The 15,401-nt window shown below is 39.5% G+C and overlaps 1 long non-coding RNA gene across 1 annotated transcript; it reads right to left on the reverse strand.

Annotated features, from left to right (window-relative positions):
• Positions 1–3,652: 3,652 nt before the first annotated feature.
• On the reverse strand, positions 3,653–8,112 carry LOC138882368 (uncharacterized). Its single transcript, XR_011403956.1, has 5 exons — positions 7,804–8,112; positions 7,553–7,623; positions 5,962–6,016; positions 5,328–5,429; positions 3,653–3,925 (listed from the first exon to the last, which is right to left on the reverse strand). It is a non-coding gene; the product is annotated as an uncharacterized lncRNA (long non-coding RNA).
• Between the last annotated feature and the right edge of the window lie 7,289 nt (positions 8,113–15,401).

Genomic DNA, 15,401 nt, shown 5'->3' on the forward strand with positions numbered 1-15,401 from the left:
GAACTTCCTCTAAGTCCAACAACAAAGTCCATAGTGATCTGCTCCCACTTCCACTCAGGAATCTCCATCATTTAGAACAAACCACTAGGCCTCTGATGCGCATACTTAACCTGCTGACAATTCAAACATCGAGCCACATATGCAACGATATCCTTCTTCATTCTCCACCACCAATAATGCTGCCGCAAATCCTGATACATCTTCGCGGCGCCCGGATGAAGAGTACCAGGAGCTATGGGCCTCCTCTAAAATCAACTCTCGAATACCATCCACATTAGGCACACAAACTCGATCCCGCAATCTCAAAACTCCATCATCACCTAAGGTAACCTGCTTGGCACCTCCATGCTGCACCATATCTATGAGGATACACAAATGAGGATCATCATACTGCCGACCTCGAATACGCTCCAATAATGAAGAACGAGCGACGGTGCAAGCTAACATACGGCTGGGCTCAGAACCATCCAACCTCACGAACTGATTGGCCAAGGCTTGAATATCCAAAGCAAGCGGCCTCTCACCGATCGGAATATAGGCGAGACTGCCCATACTGGCTGACTTCCTACTTAAAGCATCGGCCACCATGTTGGTCTTTCCCGGATGATATAAATGGTGATATCATAGTCCTTTAACAACTCCAACCACCTTCTCTACCTCAAATTCAACTCTTTTTGCTTGAACAAATACTGCAGACTCTTGTGATCCCTGAACACCTCACATGCCACACCATACAGATAATACCTCCAAATCTTCAACGCGTGAACAATGGCTGCCAACTCCAAATCATGAACTGGATAGTTCTTCTCATGAATCTTCAACTGATGTGAAGCATAGGCAATGACCTTGCCATCCTGCATCAACACCACACCAAGTCCAATACGAGACTCATCACAATAAATTGTATAAGGCCCTGAACCCGTGGGCAAAACTAACACCGGTGCCGTAGTCAGTGCGGTCTTGAGTTTCTGAAAGCTCGCCTCACACTCGTCCGACCATTTGACCTAGACACCCTTCTGGGTCAAACTGGTCATCGGGGCTACGATAGATGAAAACCCCTCCATAAACCGATGATAGTAGCCTACCAATCCCAAGAAACTCCGAATCTCTGTAGCTAATGCTGGTCTAGGCCAGTTCTTGACTGCCTTAATCTTCTTCGAATCAACCTGAATACCTTTTGCGGATACAACATGACTCAGGAATGCAACTGAACTCAGCCAGAACGCACACTTCAAAAATTTAACATACAACTGACTATCCCTCAAAGTCTAAAGAACCACTCTAAGGTGATGTTTGTGCTCCTCCCGGCTGCGGGAATATATTAAGATATCATCAATGAAGACTATCACGAACGAATCCAAGTAAGGCCTGAACACTCGGTTCATCAAATCCATAAAAGTTGATGAGGCATTTGTCAACCTGAATGATATCACTAAGAACTCATAATGCCCGTACCGAGTGTGAAAAACTGTCTTAGGGACATCAGGTGCCCTAATCCTCAACTGATGGTAGCCAGATCTCAAGTCAATTTTCGAAAATACCTTGGCACCCTGAAGCTGATCAAACAATCATCAATCCTCGACAATTGATACTTATTCTTGATTGTAACCTTGTTCAATTGTTGGTAATCAATACACATTCTCATCGATCCATCCTTCTTCTTAACAAACAACACCGACGCACCCCAAGGAGAGACACTAGGTCTAATGAAACCCTTATCAAGCAAGTCTTGCAACTACTCCTTCAACTCTTTCAACTCAAGTGGGGCCATACGATACGGCGGAATAGAAATGGGCTGAGTGCCCGGAGCCAAATCAATGCAGAAATCAATATCCCTGTTGGGTGGCATACCCGGTAGGTCTGAAGAAAATACCTCAGGGAACTCACAAATAACAGGCATAGAATCAATAGAAGGAACCTCGGCACTAGAATCACGAACATATGCCAAATAGGCCAAACACCCCTTCTCAACCATACACCGAGCCTTCACATAAGAGATAACACTACAAGTAGAATAACCAGGAGTCACTCTCCACTCTAAACGAGGTAAACCCGGCAAGGCTAAGGTCATAGTTTTGGCATGACAGTACAAGATAGCATGATAAGGTGATAACCAGTCCAGCCCCAATATGACATCGAAATCAACCATGTCCAGAAGCAACAAATCTATACGAGTCTCAAGACCCCCAATCACAACTATACAAGAGCGATGGACTTGATCTACCATAATAGAATCACCCATCGGTGTAGACACATTTACAGGGACACTCAAGGAATCACTAGGCATGACCAGATACGGTGCAAAATAAGATGACACATAGGAGTATGTAGACCCTAGATCAAATAAAACTGAAGCATCTTGACCACAAACTAGAACAGTACCTGTGATAATTACGTTGGAAGCCTTAGCCTCAGGCCTAGCTGGAAGACCATAACATCGGGGCTAGGCCCTACCACTCTGGACTACATCTCTAGGACGGCCTGCAGCTGGATGGCCTCCACCTCTAGCGATCTGAACTCCACCTCTAGCACCTCTACCTCTACCTCTACCTCTAGCACCTCTACCCCCACCTCTAGCTGGCTGGGGCGAGCTGTGGAACACATGGTGCCTAAAACATAGCACGGGAACCCTGCTGCTGCGACTGAATACCCACCAATCTTGGACAAGCCCTCCTAATATGACTATACTCACCACACTCGACACATCCACCTAAGTGTTGCAACTAAGGAAACTGAGATTGACCCTGGCGACCTGAATGACTACCCCGAAAACTCTGGAGCGGCGGTGCACTGATAGGAGCTAGCGGTGCACTATAGGACTGCTGATTAGAATACTGCACGTGAGAACCACGACCACCTAAAGTGCCATAAGAAACCTGAAGTGCTGACTGAAAGGGCCTAGGAGGATGGCCTCTGCCATACGAATCCTTACCTCCAAACGAGGCACCACTGAATCTGCCTGAATGACGAGGCCTCTTGTCCGACCCATGACCAGCTCCCTGTGATAGAACCATCTCAACTCTCCTGGCCACATTGGCCCCCTGCTGGAAAGAGATCTCACTCCCGGCCTCCCTAGCCATCTAAAGACGAATCGGCTGAATAAGTCCGTCAATGTACCTCCTCACCCTCTCTCTCTCGGGGTGAAGTATGATAAGAGTATGACGAGCCAAGTCGATGAATCTAATCTCACTACAAAAAAATGCTAAATTTACATAGGTTTTATTTACATATTGCGGGGGTCAGAAACCTCCGCAATTTTCTGTGACAGCGAATTTTCAAAACCCCTGCAATAACGTTCGCCGCAATCAATTTGTGGGGGTTTTATGGGAGACCGCCGTTATCATATAACGGCGGGTATTTCCGGCGGTTTAACCTCCACAATTTATTAGTTTGACTTTTAAGAACACACGTTTAAAAAATATTGCAACAGTCAAAACCCCCACAATAGTTTTATTTAACCCCTACAAATTTAAACACAATATTAGTTTACATTAAATTGCGGTAGTTATAACCTCCGCTATTCATTGATTTTTTTATGTTTTTTGGCAACGGTTATACTCATAACTAATCTGATTTCAACTATGTTAATATAATGAAGCATCATCAGATTATATAGAATCAAGTAACATCAATATATTAATAAACCATAAAATACATTAAAGTAAATTATCATTAGTCTCAAAAATTTGCTTTAAACACAATTACTCCATCCACTAAACACAAAACATAAGTATTATAGTTAGTCTTAAAACTAACTTTAAACAGAACATCTACTCTAATTATTATGGACAAAAGATCTCCTTTGACGATTCAATCGAGTAAGATACATTTGCAGGCAACTTCAATGGTTTTCGTTAGGATTACTTCCACCAGATGATCTTCTTCCATCCATGGGTGAAATGGATCCTCTAGCCGCATCACCTGACTAAAAAAATCAAAATAAAATATAATTAACCTAAAGTTTTGATGACTGTAGAGAAAAGGGTTGCCATTAATTTCTTGAAATGAAACACCAGATGATAATTGTGAATCCATCAAATTAAAGCCTTTTTCTTTAGCATAAAAAACAAGAAGCAAATCTGAAGGGATAAGTGAGGGATGATCAACAAAAGGAAGTAAACCAGCAGTGGAAACAGAAGGCAGCATTGTGAGAATTTGCTGTGGAGGGAGTACAATTTTAGCATGTTTCTTAACGTCAAATTACACAGAAATAGAAATAGGATGTTGAAATCAGTGCTCTTTTGCGATTATGAAAGCCTCAGCCCTCATATTTTTTTACTATGCAAAATTAGACAATCACAGCTCCGAACACAAAAACAAAGCCTGAAAAGCACGACTACGAAAACATAGTGGCTGGTTTTGGTCTTCATACAAAAGAGACAATATGCACATTTCTTTTCTTAATGTCATCAGCTTTCACGTCACAGTTCTAGTCTTGTAGTGCACAAATACAAAGTTGGCATGGGTTGAAATTAAAGTTTCTCTCCAATTCCTAGCATTTCACCCTTGTCTTCTTTTAGTACATTACAACACTATGACTGAAAAAGAAAAAGCAATTCTAATCTTGTCATTTCTCTTCATATGGACCCCACCCCCCCCCCTCAGAATGAAACTTCATCTCAATAGGCCCTAGATACTTTAATTTAAAGCTACCATTGCAAATTTAAAAACCACTTGAAACTAAAATTTGGAGTATCGTCTAGTTTTAATAAGCTACTCATTAAGCCTTGGGATACGACCCTTTAGAACAACATGAAAGATCAAAAATGTACATTTGATGAGAATTCATGTGTAGATATCGGAGTAATCAATTACTCACTATGGTAGATAAATTCAAAGTCATGAACTTTACCAGAAAATTAATGCACGACTAGTACAGTGGTAATCATAAAAATGCTACGAGTACTAACTACACAAACTTAAAATGTGCAGTTATTTAATTTGTTGGTTGGAAAATAAAATCTAGTACCCAGATAATGTCGTGTAGCTCTAAAGTAATGTAGAATGATAATTAACTTAGCCAATATTACTGATATCAGTTAGCACGCTCAGCAGAAGCAAAAAAATTAGCTAGTTCAGGGATACAACTTTTCTGCACTTTGATAGTGTAGCAATACAGAAACAAAAATTTGATTTCTCAAACTACAACTTGATTAAATTTACCCAATGTATTAGTAATCACATACAAGGACTATACTCTAAGCAGCTACTCGATTATTTTATCCATTGGGAGTCAGATTCCATATTAATGAAGTTATTCGTCTAGAGCATCTGTCTTATCAGGTACTAAATGATTGCAAATTTGATGGAAGAAATTAAAAACTTACGCATATCTCTTTTGACGCCTCATTAACATATGATCCATCTTCATTCCTATGTGTAGCGAGATAAAGTTGTCCTTGTCCAGGCTTTTGTCCAATCTCAGCCATCTATAAATGAAAAAGTTAAAGTCGCATTAACTTAACTAACTAAGAATAGTTTCTAGTTCAATTAAAGTATTCAAAATGTATCAATACCATATCAGCCCTTTTTCTGGAGTTAGGTTTGGAGCCACCGATATGTGAAATAATTTGTTTCTTCCGGATTTTAGGCTTAGAGATGTCATTTATTAGAGAAATTATAATTTATATGACAGCTTATAAATGAACAAAGGGTTGAGGAATGGCTTTGCTAATCAAATGATCGTATACTATCTCTCTAGTCTACCACTTCCCAAAACCACATTTAGGACACGAACATTTTATTCTATCTCCTATAGAAGCATTCTTAAATGCAAAATTTAGAAATTGATTCAAACCAAGTAAATACTTTGTTGTATTTCTAGGCATTCCAATCCAAGATTTATCCATTGGAAGGTATTGATATGGAACCTTTCAGAAGTGATCCACTTATAAGGATTTCTCTGAGCAAGAGTGTTTACTGTGCCTACAATATTTCCATGAGAAAGGATGATTTAGTAACCTTTCAGAAGTGATCCACCGATAAGGATTTCTCTGAGCAAGAGTGTTTATTGTACCTACAATATTTCCATGAGAAAGGATGATTTAGTAACCTATCAACGCAATAACATTATAAAATTTTGTAAGAATTGCGACGTGAACAAGGCCGGAAACTTGTTACATGCGTGTTTAATTAGTACAACAGGCTCAAGCGATTGTCATTTTAATATTTGACTTGTGTTTAAACCTAAGACTGGATTTTCTTGAAAAAAGTAAGCAACTCAGCCCTATGTCAGTGTTAGAAGAAACTGAATCTTCTGATGTGGAATCCCAAGATCTTAAAAGTAAGTACTAGTACTATTGTTATGACAACAACAATCTTCAATATAGAATATATTATAAATATACATCTTAACTCTAACTACTTTTATGTTAACAAAAAACAAAACAAGAATGTGTCAAGCCAAAGAAGTTACAAGTAGAATTTTCAACCACATCAGTTTCTAAATCAGAGGAAACGAGCCCTGAGTCTCAGTACATTAATTACAAGAAAGCAATACAACAATCAAGACAACTCCTTTTTGACTGTGTGAAGAAAAGAAACCTGGAAAGGAATTTATAAATCTGGAAAGGAAAAAAAATAATATTCAACCCTATGAAGAAAACTAAAACCTATTTATACTTTAGTTGTGCTCTTTGAACAGTCCTAATTAGGTATTGAGTCTTCTTTGAAGGTATTGACAGATATCATTCCAGTTAGGCAACCACACAAGAAGTCTATATATTGAGATGTCAGATAAGGAATTTATTCAAAGTGTTGGTCAGGTGTTGGTTAAGTATCCAATGCCACAGGTTATTAAAGGTACTTTTGGATGATAAGAGTAACAGTAAGTCAATCCCGTTTATGGGAACCTTTCTTTTTTTGCTTTGTGGTTTCTCAAAGTTTTACATGGTTGCAACAGAGGATAAGTCAGATTGGAGGACTGATGAAGAATTTGCAAGAGAGATGTTAGCTGGAATAAACCCTGTCTGCATTTCTGCCCTTAAAGTAATCTAAAACTTCCACTTTTCCCTTTACAATTCTTTCTTGTCTATATGCAAAACAAGGAAAAAGGAACCATACATTAGTAACCTTAGGTCCAACTTTTAAAAGAACTTCATATTATCTCTATCTCTCATCACTATGTATGAATCTGAAATTACTTATTTTTAGGGGAAAAATGATGAACTGACACTCTTTTTCTGCAGAAGTTCCCTCCGACTAGTAAGCTGGACCCGAAAGTCTACGGTGACCAATCTAGCAAACTAACCAGAGAACAACTACAAAATCAGTTAGATGGACTCACTGTAGAAGAGGTTTTATGAGTAGATTTTACAATGCTTTGATATATGTGTTTTTAACTAAATTGGACATGCATCTGATAAATTTGTAACTTACTAGGCGATCAATGCAAATCAGCTTTTAAACAATACACACACTATTGACTCAAATTCAGAGCACAGTCAGTGGAATAGTCGAGGCCCTCCCACATTGGACAGGACATCGACGATAACAACAACAACAACAACAAACCCGGTGTAATACCTAATGCCAAAGGAGAAAGAGGACTTACATTTCGATTTCAACAAATAGTGTTATATCCTTCTTCAAAATACATAGATTCTACCAAATTTCGGCTACTTTCTGTTGAGAATCGAAAAAACATCAAGATGAAAGAAAGAGAAAAAATCAATAAAGGGAACACATATTAACAGATAAAATAAACTTAAAACCCACATGCATGAAGAAAGAAAGACCAAAAAGCAAAATCAAAGGATTAATAGATATGAATTTGTATGAAAGAGCAAAATCAAATCAGCTTACATCCAATTGATTAATAAGATGAGGAACTGAAGAAAAGCAGAGAGCTTGAAATGAAGAAGAAATGGAATCAGAGCTTGATTAACCAAAACCAACAATGGAATCTAATTGATTAACATTTTGGTTAAAGGTTTAATTTGGTGGGTGAGGTCTGTTAGGTATAGAATCCAGCAGAGGGCACGTTTTGGTTAAAGTGACACAATTTAATTTGGGGTTTCTGAAAATGTTAGAGGGGTTTGGGAAAAAAGAGAGGAAAATATTATGGTTAGTGGACGCTATTTTTTTTAAGGGTTGCGGAGGTTAAGGACCGCCTCAAATGTAATATATTTGCGGGGTTAAATAAACCCCCTAAATTGTGGAGGTTATGGTAACCCTCGCAATAAAACCTCCGCAAATTTAGCGTTTTTTTGTAGTATCTCATTCTGGGTAACAGTCATAGAACCCTGGTGAAGGTGCTCAAACTGCGTCCGATAGGCCTCTCTCTGAGTAATGGGGAGAAACTTCTCCAGAAATAGCTGAGTAAACTGCTCCCAAGTCAAGGCTGGTAATCCGACAGGTCTAGCCAAGCAATAGTCTCTCCACCAAGTTTTGGCGGATCCCGACAAGCGAAAGGTAGCAAAATCGACCCCATTGGTTTCAACTATCCCCATGTTCTTGAGAACCTCATGACAACTATCTAGATAATCCTGGGGATCCTCAGAAGATGCACCGCTGAAAGTTGTAGTGAAGAGCTTGGTGAACCTATCCAACCTCCACAAAGCATCGACAAACATAGCTGTTCCATCACTGGTCTGAGCTACCACTCCCGGCTGAACTGCTCCAATTGGCTGAACTGCTGGAGACTGAAACTGGGGAGCTGCCTGCTCTGGAGTGCGAGTAGCAGGAGTCTGGACTCCTCCTCCAGCCTAAGAGACAGCTTGGGCTATGGGAAGCAAGCCTGCTCGGGTGACACTCTCCTTAAGGCCCATTAGACATACTAGAGCATCCTGGAGTACTAGAGTAGCAATAAACCCCTCTTGGACCTGAGCTGGGCCCACCATAACTGCTTGGCCAGAACCTCATCATCAAAGTCAACCTGAGACTCCGCCGTTAGTGCTGCTACTATGGGCTAAGCTCTTCCCCTACCTCGGCCTCTAGCACGGCCTCGGCCTCGCCCTCTACCCCTCGTGGGAGCTGTTGTTGGGGGCTCGGGCTGCTCCTACGACAGGAAGGAATGAATGTGAAGTTTTTCCTAACTCTGTAGTCTCTGTGATAAATACAGACGTCTCCATACCAATCCCTCAGACTCTACTAAGCTTGTCTGTGAACTGTGAGACCCATGTAACCTAGAGCTCTGATACCAACTTGTCACGACCCGAATTTTCCACCCTCGGGAGTCGTGAGGGTGCCTACTGATGTGACTAAACAAGCGAGTTATTGAACAGATTACCTTTATCTATTTTTATACCTTTTAACATTTGTATAGTAATAACGTGAAAAGAGCGGAAATTTCAATAATGCGGAAGAAATATAGTGAAATATCTGAAATATGAATCTAATACAACCGTTTAAGCCTTAATCACTCAAAACTGGTGTCACAGTACCTAGACGGTCTAAGAGTGCTAAATACAATGTCTGAAAATAAAAGATGCACTATTTCTGAATCAAATATATGAAACAGGAAATAAAGGATAGAGGAGACGCCAGGGCCTGCGAACGCCTACAGGTCTACCTTGGATCTCCGCGTGAACTGAAGGTAGCCCCCCAAATGCTATGGTCCAAGAGCTGCTCCGGAATCTGCACATAGAGCAGAGTGTAGCATCAGCACAACCGACCCCATGTGCTGGTAAGTGCCTAGCCTAACCTCGACGAAGTAGTGATGAGGCTAGGACCAGACTACTAAATAACCTGTGCAGTTATATAATATACAATGGAAAATAAAATAGAAATAAACAAGTAAGGATAGGAGGGGGTACATGCAGCGGGGGTATATCAATGTCAATAGTAAATCCAGAGTAACAGCATAAGAACAGCTCAGATCTCACCGCAAAACAATAAGATACCCTTACCCAATCTATAAACACTTTGTATCAATAATTGTTGTGGTGCGCAACCCGATCCCGATATATATAACAACATTGTTGCGGCGTGCAACCCGATCCACATATAATATTGTTGCGGCGTGCAACCCAATCCAAATATATCATTTTTCCAGTGTGCAACCTGATCCAAATATATCATTGTTGCGGCGTGCAACCCGATCCAAATATATCATTGTTGTGGCGTGCAACCTGATCCACATATACAGTCAACAACAATCATAGCAAGAGTCCCGGCAAGGGATCAATAAAGAACTACACTATCCCGGCAAGGGAATCGACAGTATAAGTAACATCATCCCAGCAAGGGAGAACAGCTATAACCAAACTTGTTCCAACATCTAACTACCTCAACTAACACCAATACATAGTCATAAGTAATCTCCACGAGAATAATCACGATCCTTGCTCAATACAGAGAATCATCAACTTAAGCATCCATAGTATTATTTAAGAACACAATAAATTACAAATCAAGACTCACGGTCATGCTCGACACTAACGTTTAGATATTCGTCACCATGCGTATACGTCGTACTCAACAAGAAACAAGTAGCAAATAGGACACAACTCCTAATTCCTCAAGCTAAGGTTAGACCAAACACTTGCCTCAAACTTCCACGGCAAACTCAAGCCTCAAACACCGCTTTTCCTTTTGAATTCGGCTCCAAATCAGTTCTATCTAGACATAATCGACTTAATAACATTAATAAACGCTAAACAATCAAATTCCAATGCTTAATTATAGCTTTTCCATCATTCTTTCCAAAAAGTCAAAAATTGACCTCGGGCCCGCTTGGTCAAAACACGAGGTTCGGACAAAAACCCGATCACCCATTCACCCACAAGCCCGAATATATAATTAATTCCAAAATTCGACCCCAAAACGAGGTCTAAATCACAATTATACAAAAAGCCCTAACTTTACCCAAATCCCTAATTTTCTACCCTTAAGAACATGATTTAAGCCTAGAAATCTAATGGGTGTTAATGGAAATTGAAGAAAATGAGTCTAAGATTACATACCTATGTATTGGTGGTGAAATCCTCTTTCAAATATCGCCCAATTTGGAGTTTGGAAGAAGAAGTTATAAAATTTTGATTAAATCACGATATGGATTCTGTTTTAAAATCACTGGACAGTCCTTCATCGCGTTCGCGATAGGCCTGTCGCGTTCGCGAAGAGTTGGGTCTAAGTGAAATTCGCGTTCGTGACATTGGGCTTGTGTTCACAGAGCTTTGACTCCTCGAGCCTTTGCGTTTGCGGGCCAGTAGTCGCGTTCGCGTAGCACAAAATTCCCTTCCCCCTCCCCAGGCCCAAAGGCCTTCGCGTTCGCGATAGCAGGTCTGCGTACACGAAGGGAAACACCCCCAAGGCTTCTCATTCGCTTAGAAGGGGATTTCCTTCAGCCTGACTAACCCTTCGCATTCACGAGAGTCCTTCCACAAACGCGAAGAAGAACACCCCAGCACATTAGAAAACTGAAAACCTGCAATCTTTTCCAAGTTCAAAACCTTCCGAAACTCACCCAAGCCCTCGAGACTCCAAACCAAACATGTACACTAATTCAAAAACATCATACGAACTTATCCGTGCGATCAAATCGCCAAAATAACCTCTTAAACAATGAATTTAGCATAGAAATCTAAGAAAATCTTAAAAAATTTTAAAGTAGTAATTTTTACAACTACGGGTCTGAATCACCTCAAACGACTTCCGTTTCTTACCAAATTTCATAGACTCATCTTATTTCACATATAAGACTTGTACCGGGATTCGAAACTAGAATACAAGCCCGATACTATCAAATTCTAAATGCGTTTCGTTTCCAAAACTCATAGAAATTTCCAGAAAATAAATATTTTTTAAAAATTCATTTCTCGGGCTTGGGACCTTGGAATTCAATTCCGGGCATATGCCCAAGTCTCATATTTTTCCACGGACCCTCCGAGATTGTCAAATCACGGGTCCGGGTCCATTTACCCAAAATATTGACCAAAGTCAACGTAAATGCATTTTAAGTGAAAATTTCAACATTTTCACAGATTTTCACATAATAACTTTCCGTCTACACGCTCGGACTACGCACGCACATGAAGGTGATGTTGAAAGAGGTCTTTAAGTCCTCGGAATGCAGAATTTATTTTAAAAACAAGTGATGACCCATCGTCAATTCTCGCCTCCTGATCATGAGTTTAGAAGGATGAAAAATGCATTCAAAAAGAATAAAATGGAATATGATTCTCCACCTCTGATACTTTCAGGTGAGGAAATTTGGTAGAGGGTCCATAACTTCAATAAAGTTACTGAAGCTCCACCTTATAGATTCCTGGGATACGGTGTTACTCATAATTGGACAAAACAGAGTATATTTTGGGAGTTGCCTTATTGGAATGATAATCTTCTCTGTCATAAACTTGATGTCATGCATATTGAGAAGAATTATTTTGACAATTTGTTCAACACAATGATGGATATTAAAGGTAAGACAAAGGATTACCCGAAGGCTAGAATGGACTTACAAAAATATTGCAGGCGGCCTGAATTATACTTGCAGACAGCAAACAATGGTAAGATATTCAAGCCCAAAGCAAGTTACACATTCACTTTGGAGGAAAGACGACAAATTTGTGATTGGGTAACAAAATTGAAGATGCCTGATGGTTATGCGTCGAATCTTGGGAAAAAAGTTGATATGGAGGTAGGGAAGTTGAGCCATTTGAAAAGTCATGTCTGTCATGTTTTCATGGAGACCTTAGTGCCTATTGCATTTTGTGGTTTGTTTGAAAGCATCTGGAAACCCATCACAGAGATTAGTTTATTTTTCAAAGACTTGTGTTCTTCTACATTAAGGGAAGAAAACCTACTCCGGATGGATCAGAACATTCGTGTAACTTCTAGTAAGATGGAAAAGATATTTCCATGTGGGTTTTTTGATGTGATGGAACACCTTCCAATCCACCTTGTACACGAGGCACGACTTGGAGGGTCTGTTCAATGCAGATGGATGTATCCCTTTAAGAGGTAATATTATAAGTTTGATGTAATTTTCTGTTTTATTTGAATGTTCTTGGCTAACCTGAAATTATGTAGGACAATTGGAAAATGCAAACAATTTGTTACGCAGATGAATATGATTGAAGGATCTATATGTGAAGCTTATCTTGCAAAGGAAACTGCTCATTTTTGTTCTTATTATTTTGAGAGTAATGTGATATGTGCTAGGAATAGGCCCAATAGGTACACGGTCGAATGTGTGTATGATCCATTAATCCACCTATGCCCATATTCAATCAACCAGGCCAATGTTCTAAGGATGTTAGAAAGAGAAGTTTGAGTGATATGGAGTACAAGTCAGCTACACTTCATGTGTTGCTAAATTGTCCCGAAGTTGTACCATTTCTCAAGTAAGTATTGATTTAGTAGTTATCAAAATATAAAATTTACTGTGATTACATCTCAATGCAACTACTAAAAATATTTGATGTGTCACAGTCACTTCATGGGTCAATTTGGCCATGATGTTGTATATACGACATTTGATACGTGGTTCAAACAATTTGTAAGTTTATCCGTAAAATATTCTAACACTATCTAGGTAACAATGTTTGGAAGTTATGCTAACTTATGAATTTTTTTAACAATATGTAGGTAAATGATCCAAATAATGGTGTAAATCAATTTTTGAAAGATATATCTTGGGACCTGGGCTTGAGGTCACAACAATGTCTAAGTATGTTGTGAATGGTTATAAGTTTCATACAAAGGATTGCTCTAAAAATAAAAATAGCAACAACAGTGGGGTGTGGTTTCAAGGTGGTGATGGCAACCAAGTTGGAGATATTGATTATTATGGTATGCTCAAAGAAATAATAAAACTAGAATATACAGGTTGGCCATTTAGGAAATTGATACTCTTTAGATGCAAGTGGTTTGACCCAAATCCAACAAGAGGTATAAGAGTACATAATCAATTCATCATAATTGAGGTTAATCATACAAGGGAGTATGATCGCTATGATCCTTTCATAATTGCACATAATGTTAGGCAAGTGTATTATGCTCCTTATCCATTGCAGTAGAATAAGTCTGATTGGTGGGTTGTAATCAAAACTAAGCCTGTAGGTAGGGTTGAAGTCGAGAATGTTTTAGATGTTGCATATCAAAACGATATCTCCAGTGTTCACCAAATAGTGGACGAACTTTTAGAAAATGATTTGGAACATCCTGAATACATATTAGAAGAAGTTGATATAAATGAAGTAAGAATTATAGAAAACGAGGAAGAAGAATCAACTGATGAAGCTCAAACTAGTGAGGAAGAAGAAATCTCTAACGAGGAACAATACGTCGATGAGCTTTAAAAAGTTGGTTTCTTTAATAACTCTCGGTTATAGCTAGTTACTTTATATGTTTCAATCTAAATATGTATTATATTATGCAGATGACAGGCAAGGGTCGAGGTAACTATGACCCTACTGGTTCTCGGGGTCGAGAAAAGGCTAGGATACCAAAGAGGAGGGTAGAAGATAATACTCAATCTTTTCCACCATCTTCAGAGATGCCTATGTCTATGTCTTTTCCTCCACCCCAGGGCTATTCTGAGCTGCCACAGCATCACGAGCCCTACACCTTCGTGCAGACACCAGGTTTTTCATCACAAGGGCATATGACTATACATCGGACATATAGTCCACCTGCCTCACGACCACGTGGATCGCAGCCATCTGCATCGCATGGATCGCATTGATCCATGTAACATCCACATGGATCACAGTCATCAGTGTCACAGCCACTCAGGTCACATCAATCAGTATCACAGCCACTTGCGGTCCATCCAGCTATGTCGTAGTCACAGGGATCGCAGCCATCTTCATCGGGGACTCCATAAATTTCAGGCCTTTGCCTGCGAGATACTATCTCTGACTCCCATACACCTTCCACATATGTATCTGATATACATGCTTCAGACGGTGATGCTGATGATGACGAGAAGGTGTATTATGATCAATATGGCAGGATCATCATAGTCCCTGAGGGTGATGGGTAAGAGTTATTTGTTATTTTTACGTTTATTGTTTTGTACAGTTTTTACTAAGATATTAATGTGTTTTTTATTAAATTGCAGGATCATCCCGAGTAATATTACTATGAGGATAATCACCAAAGTAACCAGAAAGCTTTATGATGGCCTTTATGCAACTAGGAGTGAATTCTCATTCTCACCGAAGGAGCAAATTTTCAATCAATTTAAGGTATAAATGTTCCTTTAAGAAGTATAATTATTTATATTTATGATATTTCTATATAATATTTAACTTTTGAAATACAGAGCAAGTGTGTATGGGAACACCGCTATAGCACGGAAGTGGCTGCAAATTTTCATCTCAAAGCTCGCAAGCGGTTGTCGCATAGTTTCTCCAAAGCTAGAAAGTTGAACTAGAAGCCTGACTGGTTGCTTCAGAATTTATGGGAGGATTTGCAAAGGCAATGGCTTACCGCAAAGTTCTTAGAGAAGAACT

The sequence above is a fragment of the Nicotiana sylvestris genome, chromosome 11 (assembly GCF_000393655.2).
Source record: "Nicotiana sylvestris chromosome 11, ASM39365v2, whole genome shotgun sequence".
NCBI lineage: Eukaryota > Viridiplantae > Streptophyta > Magnoliopsida > Solanales > Solanaceae > Nicotiana > Nicotiana sylvestris.